This window comes from Colobus angolensis, unplaced genomic scaffold, assembly GCF_000951035.1.
Source record: "Colobus angolensis palliatus isolate OR3802 unplaced genomic scaffold, Cang.pa_1.0 Scaffold249, whole genome shotgun sequence".
NCBI lineage: Eukaryota > Metazoa > Chordata > Mammalia > Primates > Cercopithecidae > Colobus > Colobus angolensis.
The window spans coordinates 4,346,801-4,353,750 of NW_012115699.1; the positions used below are offsets into that span (position 1 = coordinate 4,346,801).

General features: G+C 36.2%; 1 pseudogene across 1 annotated transcript in view; it reads left to right on the forward strand.

Moving 5' to 3' along the window:
* Positions 1–5,579: 5,579 nt before the first annotated feature.
* The window catches only part of LOC105514629, a 20,164-nt pseudogene continuing 18,793 nt past the window's right edge, over positions 5,580–6,950 (forward strand). Inside the window, exon 1 of the transcript XR_001002211.1 lies at positions 5,580–6,067. The product of XR_001002211.1 is annotated as a 60S ribosomal protein L28 pseudogene (transcript). The remainder of the gene's footprint in view (positions 6,068–6,950) is intronic.

A 6,950-nucleotide genomic window follows, 5' to 3' on the forward strand; every position in this document is an offset into this window, starting at 1 on the left:
TAGAGTAAGCAGAGGTCACGCCATTACACTCCAGCCTGGGCAACACAGCCAGACAATGTCTCTAAAAAACAAAAAGATAAATTCTGTGTCTTTGAGTAATATTTTAGCCTAAAATATTGATACTTGATACTTTTTTTGTAACCCAAATTTGTAAAGATTTAAAAATTTAGAGATAACACTTATTTTCTTTGCTTTTTTTGTAACCCAAATTTGTGAAGATTTAAAAATTTAGAGATAACACTGATTTTTTATGCTTTTCATGAACTTTTTACTTAAGTTTACACAGTATTATACTCTGAGTTTTCACTGAGTTTTTCACTATGGAAAGCAGATTGGATTCAGGTAAAGGGATGTTGATTACAGTGAGTTTGTGTTGTCAACTAGCTATTTTATGCTGTGTCAGTGTAATCTGAATCATCTAAGAGTAAAATGATTCAATCAAATAAAATCATTTGAGATGTAAAAACAAAATCAGAATTTATGACTTCTCAAAAATGTAATTCAGAGAATTATGACTACTGTGGTTTCTCAAAGTTAAAAGAAAACAAGACAGCGTAATTTAGGTCAAATTCCAATTTATGTGGAAATGAATCATTGTATAAAACATTGATTTAAAACATAAATAAAGTAAAACAATGTACTGTCTCGTAAAATTGCTAATTTGCTATAACTTTTAGTGAATAGTAAATATTCATCTTTTCTTTTATAAATAAACAGAACTTTGCCAATGTGGTTACGAGAAAGCCAGAATGTAAGCTAAAAAATTTGCTCGGATTTTTTTTCTATCATTTACAGCAAGAAAATAAAGATTGTCATTTCCCTGTTGGTTTTTGAGGTTGCTGATAATATTATCATAAAAATGATCACAGGCTTCAAAACGATTTACTGTGAATTTTTGGTTTGAGGGTTGTCTTGGAGAAGAAATAAAACAGAAAAAGAATTTCAAAGCTCTAAGCTAATGCTGGATATATTACTACACATAAAATCTAAAAAAATATATCTGTGGCCTGGCGCTGTGGCTCACACGTTTAATCTCAGCACTTTGGGAGGCTGAGGCGGGTGGATCACCTGAGGTCAGGAGTTCGAGACCAGCACGGCCAACATGGCAAAACCCCATCTCTACTAAAAAAAAAAAAAAAAAATACAAAAATTAGCAGGGTGGGGTGATGCGTGCCTGTAATCCCAGCTAATTTGGAGGCTGAGGCAGGAGAATGGCTTAAACTCGAGAGGCAGAGGTTGCAGTAAGCGAGATCGCATCACCGCACTCCAGCCCGGCAACAGATCGAGACTCTGCCTCAAAAACAAAAACAAAAACGAAAAACAAAAAACAAAAAAACTGCAACAAAAAACAACATTAGTAGCCTTCAAAGCAGCCTTTCAGAAGTTTGCAGGAAAATAATTAATGAATACACAAAAATAGAGAAGTAAACATAAAAAAAACTAACCATGAAAAAGGCAACATCCGGGAAGCATTAATAATAGTTGTAAGGTATAGGGAGTCAGATTAATAAGCAAACTTGCTGGGTTTTTTGTCTTTATTTTTTGTTTTTATTGAGACGGGGTCTCGCTTTGTTATCCAGGATGAGTATAGTGGTGTGAGCCTGGCTCACTGCAGCCTCAACCACGTGGGCCCAAGCAATCCTCCCAACTTAGACCCCCCAAGTAGCTGGGACTACAGCCACATGCCACCATGCTCAGCTGGGTTTTTTTTGTTGTTTTTTTTTGTTTGTTTGTTTGTTTTGTAGAGAAGGGGTTTCTTCATGTTGCCTAGGTTTCTCTAGAACTCCTGAGTTTAGGCAATCCGTCAGTTTTAGCTTTTCAAAGCTGGGATTACAGTCATGGGCCATTATGACAGGCCTAGAGGATTTTTTTTTTTTTAGTTTTTTTTTATTGCAAGTAAGCTTTATTAAAGAGACGATGCCTGAGACCCACCTATCTCCCCTCTTCCTTCCCCCACCCACCTCCAGGACATTAGTAACCAGGACATAGGGCGTCTGCCCCTTTCTGCATTATAGATTTTTTTAAGTTGGTGAAATACTATTATATAGGGACTTTAGAAAATGGAAAACACTGGCTCTAGACAAATATTGTTTTGTTAAAAAAATGAATAAATTGGCAGAAATGCAAAGAAAATAATAACATGAAACCAATCAAGAGAAAATGTAGAATGGGGAAAGAGGAAGAGCATTTGGGAATCTCAGGAGTTATAACACTGCTGTAAATAGCAGAAAATCGATTAGCACCTTCAAATATATTAGAAGCAAATATAGCCTTTTAGAAAGAGAAAAGAAATATTGTAGGTGAAAAACAATTTGAGACCAAAAAACACTAGGTGAATTCCGGGTGAAGATGGTTTCTGATCCAATTTTGCTCTTCATAAACTCCCACTAATACTGTAGTAAAGCAATTATCTCCTAAATAGGCATAAATTCATGAGTGTAATGAAAAGAAGAGACACCAGCAACATGATGAGGGAATTCAGATGGATTAGTAATAATTTACATAACAGAGCTAAGAAAGCCAAATACTATTTGAACAGATGGAAAATCCAAGAAACAACTCAACTTATTCCATAGAATTATCAAATAACTTAGATTTTGGCAGTGCCGTGTACCTCAAAATTAAGGTGACAGTGGGAAGAAGACCTAAAATAATAGGAACTACTATAAACTTATATAATATACTAGTATAAGCTGTTTGGAAACAGTTAGATCAATAATTCCCCTCTGCACTTTATGTTCTCAACAACTAATTCACTCTCCTTTTCCAAACACATTGGAAAGAACTCCTTCCAGTCCTCCTGACTAGAGGAAACCAGGCAAAGGTGACAGCTAGAGCCAGGTCTTCGATCTCTTGGTAAGAAATTTAAAATGGTTTCTTTAGGAAATGTGAAAATCACTTTGAGGGGAAAGATTAAAAGATGATGACATAAGGCCTCCTTCAACAAATGGTGAGGAACGCTCAAAATTGATACACCCATTTATTTACTCAGAGAGTATGATGAACTCTTTAGTCATCTACCACGAAATGTTAAAGGAAATTATAAAGATGACACAAATAATTCACACCGCACCATATTAACTCTGTTTGTAATTCGTTGCTTAATATTTGACAACGCACTGAGAATGTGTCTTAATGTTATTAATTAGTGGCCTTTGGTTTCAGCTTCAATAACTCCCTTTAGTAATTTCTCTAATGCAAGCCTAGTGGTGGTGAATTTCCTTAGCTTTTGTTTGTCTAAGAATGTTTTTATTTCTCCCTTATTTCTGAAACACAACTTTGCTGGGTAAAGTAATACTGATTGACATTTTTTCCCTTCAGAACTTTAAATATATGATACTACATTTTCCCAGCCTGCAGAGCTCTTGCTAATAAATCTTTAATCATTGTTTTGGAATGCCCACATACGTGATATTTTTTAAAGTTTTGTGGCTTTCAGAGTTCTTTGTCTTTTGTTTTTGATAGTTTCAGTGTTGTGTGTCTTGGTGAATTAATTTCAGGTTGAATATAATAGTAGGTCTATGCACATCTTATATCTGGATGTTGGCATCTTTCCTCAGATTTGGGATTTCCAGCCGTTATTTCTTTACATGTACTTCCTGGCTCTTTCCACAGCCCCCAACTTTTTTTTTGTTTTGTTTTTTGTTTTTTTTTAGAAACTCCTATTCTGTGAATATTAGGTATCTTGATGATGTCTCATAATACCTGAAGGCTTTCTTCCTTTATATATTTTTTTCTTTTTGCATTTCTGACCAAATAATTTCATATTTTGCTTTCAAGCTCACTCTTTCTTTTGCTTGATCCATTCTGCTTTTGAAGCTCTCTACTGAATTTTTTAGTTAAATCATTGTGTTCTTGATTTGTAGGATTTCTATTTTTTAATATTTCTATTTCTTGGTCAAATTTCTCAGTTACTTCATGTATTATTTTTCGATTTCATTTAAAATTTCTTTCATACATTCTTGTAGTTCACTGAGCTTTAAGAGGGCTATTCTGAAGTCTTTTTCAGATGTCTATTTCTTTAAGCCCATTGTTAGAGTTTTATTAGTTTCTTTTGGAGGGGTCATAATTCTTCATAATCCTTGTGTCTGCACATTGGTGTCTGTGCATTTAAGAACACAGCCACTTCTTTTCATCTTTACAGGTATTCTTTGATAGTGATAGGCCTTCACAGAAGGTACCATTATTTGAGTTCTCGAATTGAGTGGGATTGCATATTGGGTCTTGAGGTTAGATAAAGCCTTGCTCAGGATGCTTGGAACAAGGTACTATGCTCAGTAGACATACATGGTTGATGCTTAGCCTCCTGCCTTGGTGAAGTATAGGGGTGGGTTTGAGGCTGAGTTGAGGCACTGTTTGAAAGCCAATTGGCTGAAGCCTAGCCTTTGCCCTTTGCCAAATGCACTGTGGTGGGTGTCGTTCTCCTTGGGTGAGCTCTTGAGATGAGCTTGGAGGTTGAACTTAGCCACTCTTTGAACTCCCAGGTGATGTACACCTAGACTCTGTGTCTTGCTGAAGGGTACTTTGGTGAGCATCTCTCTCTAAGTTAAGTCTTCAGGTTGACTTTAAGGTTGATCTGCTATTTGAATGTCTGGGGGCACAAGTATAGCACCTGTGCTTTTCTGAAATAAAAGTGTCTCCATCACAGGTATCTCCCTTACAGGCCTTGGAATGGGGTCTGAGGTTGGGTTTGGAGGTTGGCTGTCTCAGGACTTAATTCAGATTAAATTTCCAGCAGCCTTCTAGAAGTGACCAGATTGGCTTTACTGATGAGTAATGTCACTTGTGCCTTTTACTGGGTACTTCATGGGGAGTAGTAACAGAGAACTACAGCCAAGATCCTGGTTTCTATGAGGAATGCTTCCTTTCTTTGTTTCTGTCTCACCCAGGTGATCTAGCAATACTGTTACCCTCTGTGCTCCCCATGAGGTGAGTCCAATTGGACTTCCTGAGAAGTGTCTTGGAATGCTCGGGAAATAAATGTCCATCTCTGGTTTTATGTTTCATCTATAGGAACTAAGGTCCTGAAAGGAATCCTCTCTGTGTGACACTGTGCCAACTTGGGGAATGGGAGGGACAGTGTGTTCAAAATGAGAGGAATGGTCTCCTATCCATATAAAGCAGGTTTTATTCAGTTCTATGGTTCACAAAGGTATCTCAGACTTATTTCCAAGTTTTTGGAAACTTGAAACTCCTATTCTGCCATCTTACTGATGTGCTCCCTGAATAACTTTTTTAGAAAATGAAAAGAGCTCTTGGAACTTATAAGTATAAAAACCGATATTAAAAATTTAATATAAATTTTATAAGACAGAGTTGAAGAACTTTCTGAGAAAATATAAAGAAGACAAAGTTTACTGAAAACAGGCTTTTAAAAATTAGATCACCAGTCCAAGAGGTTTTTACAAATAAAAAAGGAGGTTCAGAACTATTACAGAAGGAAAAAAAGTAGAAAAAACATTTAAAAAATAATAAAAGTTTAAAAATATTACAATATTTGAATTACTTTTAACAATTTAAATAGCAATAAAAAATTTTAAAAATAATAAAGTTTCCTCCTTCAAAAAAAGAACACACTCTTTCCGTCTCAGGTCGCCGCTGCGAGAAGAGCCGCCGCCATGTCTGCGCATCTGCAATGGATGGTCGTGCGGAACTGCTCCAGTTTCCTGACCAAGAGGAATAAGCAGACCTACAGTACGGAGCCCAATAACTTGAAGGCCCGCAATTCCTTCCCCTACAACCGGCTGACTCACCGCAAGACCGTGGGCGTGGAGCCGGCAGCCGATGGCAAAGGTGTCGTGGTGGTCATTAAGCGGAGATCCGGCCAGCGGAAGCCTGCCACCTCCTATGTGCGAACCACCATCAACAAGAACGCTCGCGCCACGCTCAGCAGCATCAGACACATGATCCGCAAGAACAAGTACCGCCCCGACCTGCGCATGGCAGCTATCCGCAGGGCCAGCGCCATCCTGCGCAGCCAGAAGCCTGTGATGGTGAAGAGGAAGCGGACCCGCCCCACCAAGAGCTCCTGAGCCCCCTGCCCCCAAAGCAATAAAGAGTCAGCTGGCTTTCTTAAAAAAAAAAAAAAAAGAACACAAATGAAAAGCCTGCAAAGAATATTGAGCAAAGTAGTTGATAATACACTCATTCAAGTAACTTGTGAAATTTCATAAAAGAGATAAAATCATTCACATACAATGAGAAATTCTAATTCATTTAAATTTCTAATTAAATGCTGAATGGTCAAAGCAATGAAATATACCTTTTCAATTACGAAGCAAAACTGTACCAGACCATAATTCTCTGTCCAACAAAATCACCACTTAAAGGTGAGCACAGAATGAAGATATTTTCAGACATGGAATGATTCAATAAATTTATTTTCCCTATGCTTTTTCTCAAGAGCCCATTAGAAATGTTTCTCAGTCGAATGAGAGAGAAATTAAAAAGGAAATAGGAGATACCAAGCAAAAGAGATTCCTGAAACCACAGATAGTATCAAGCCCTATATAAAGAGAATTCCCACAGAGACAGTTGAATGCTATCCATAAAATGCAAATATTTCAGATTTTGGCAAATTGTAAAATTACTGACAAGTGCCCAGAATCTTTGCCAAAAAAGGCTAAGAACTAAAAATCTTAATTTTGAGTACATGGAAAACTGATATTTGTGCAGATAGAAGTAGTAGCTTATCTCTGAATATCATACATAGTTATTACTTAAAAATTCAATATTGAGTGAAACATTATTATAACTATATTATATAGTGATATAATATAGTTATATTGTGTATTATATAATATACAATATGTATAATTATACTATATAATATACTATGTAATATACAATATATAGTATTATATATTACATATAGTATATATTATCTATAATATATGTTGTGTCTATATATTATGTCTATAATATATGTCTATAGTGTATAATATATAATA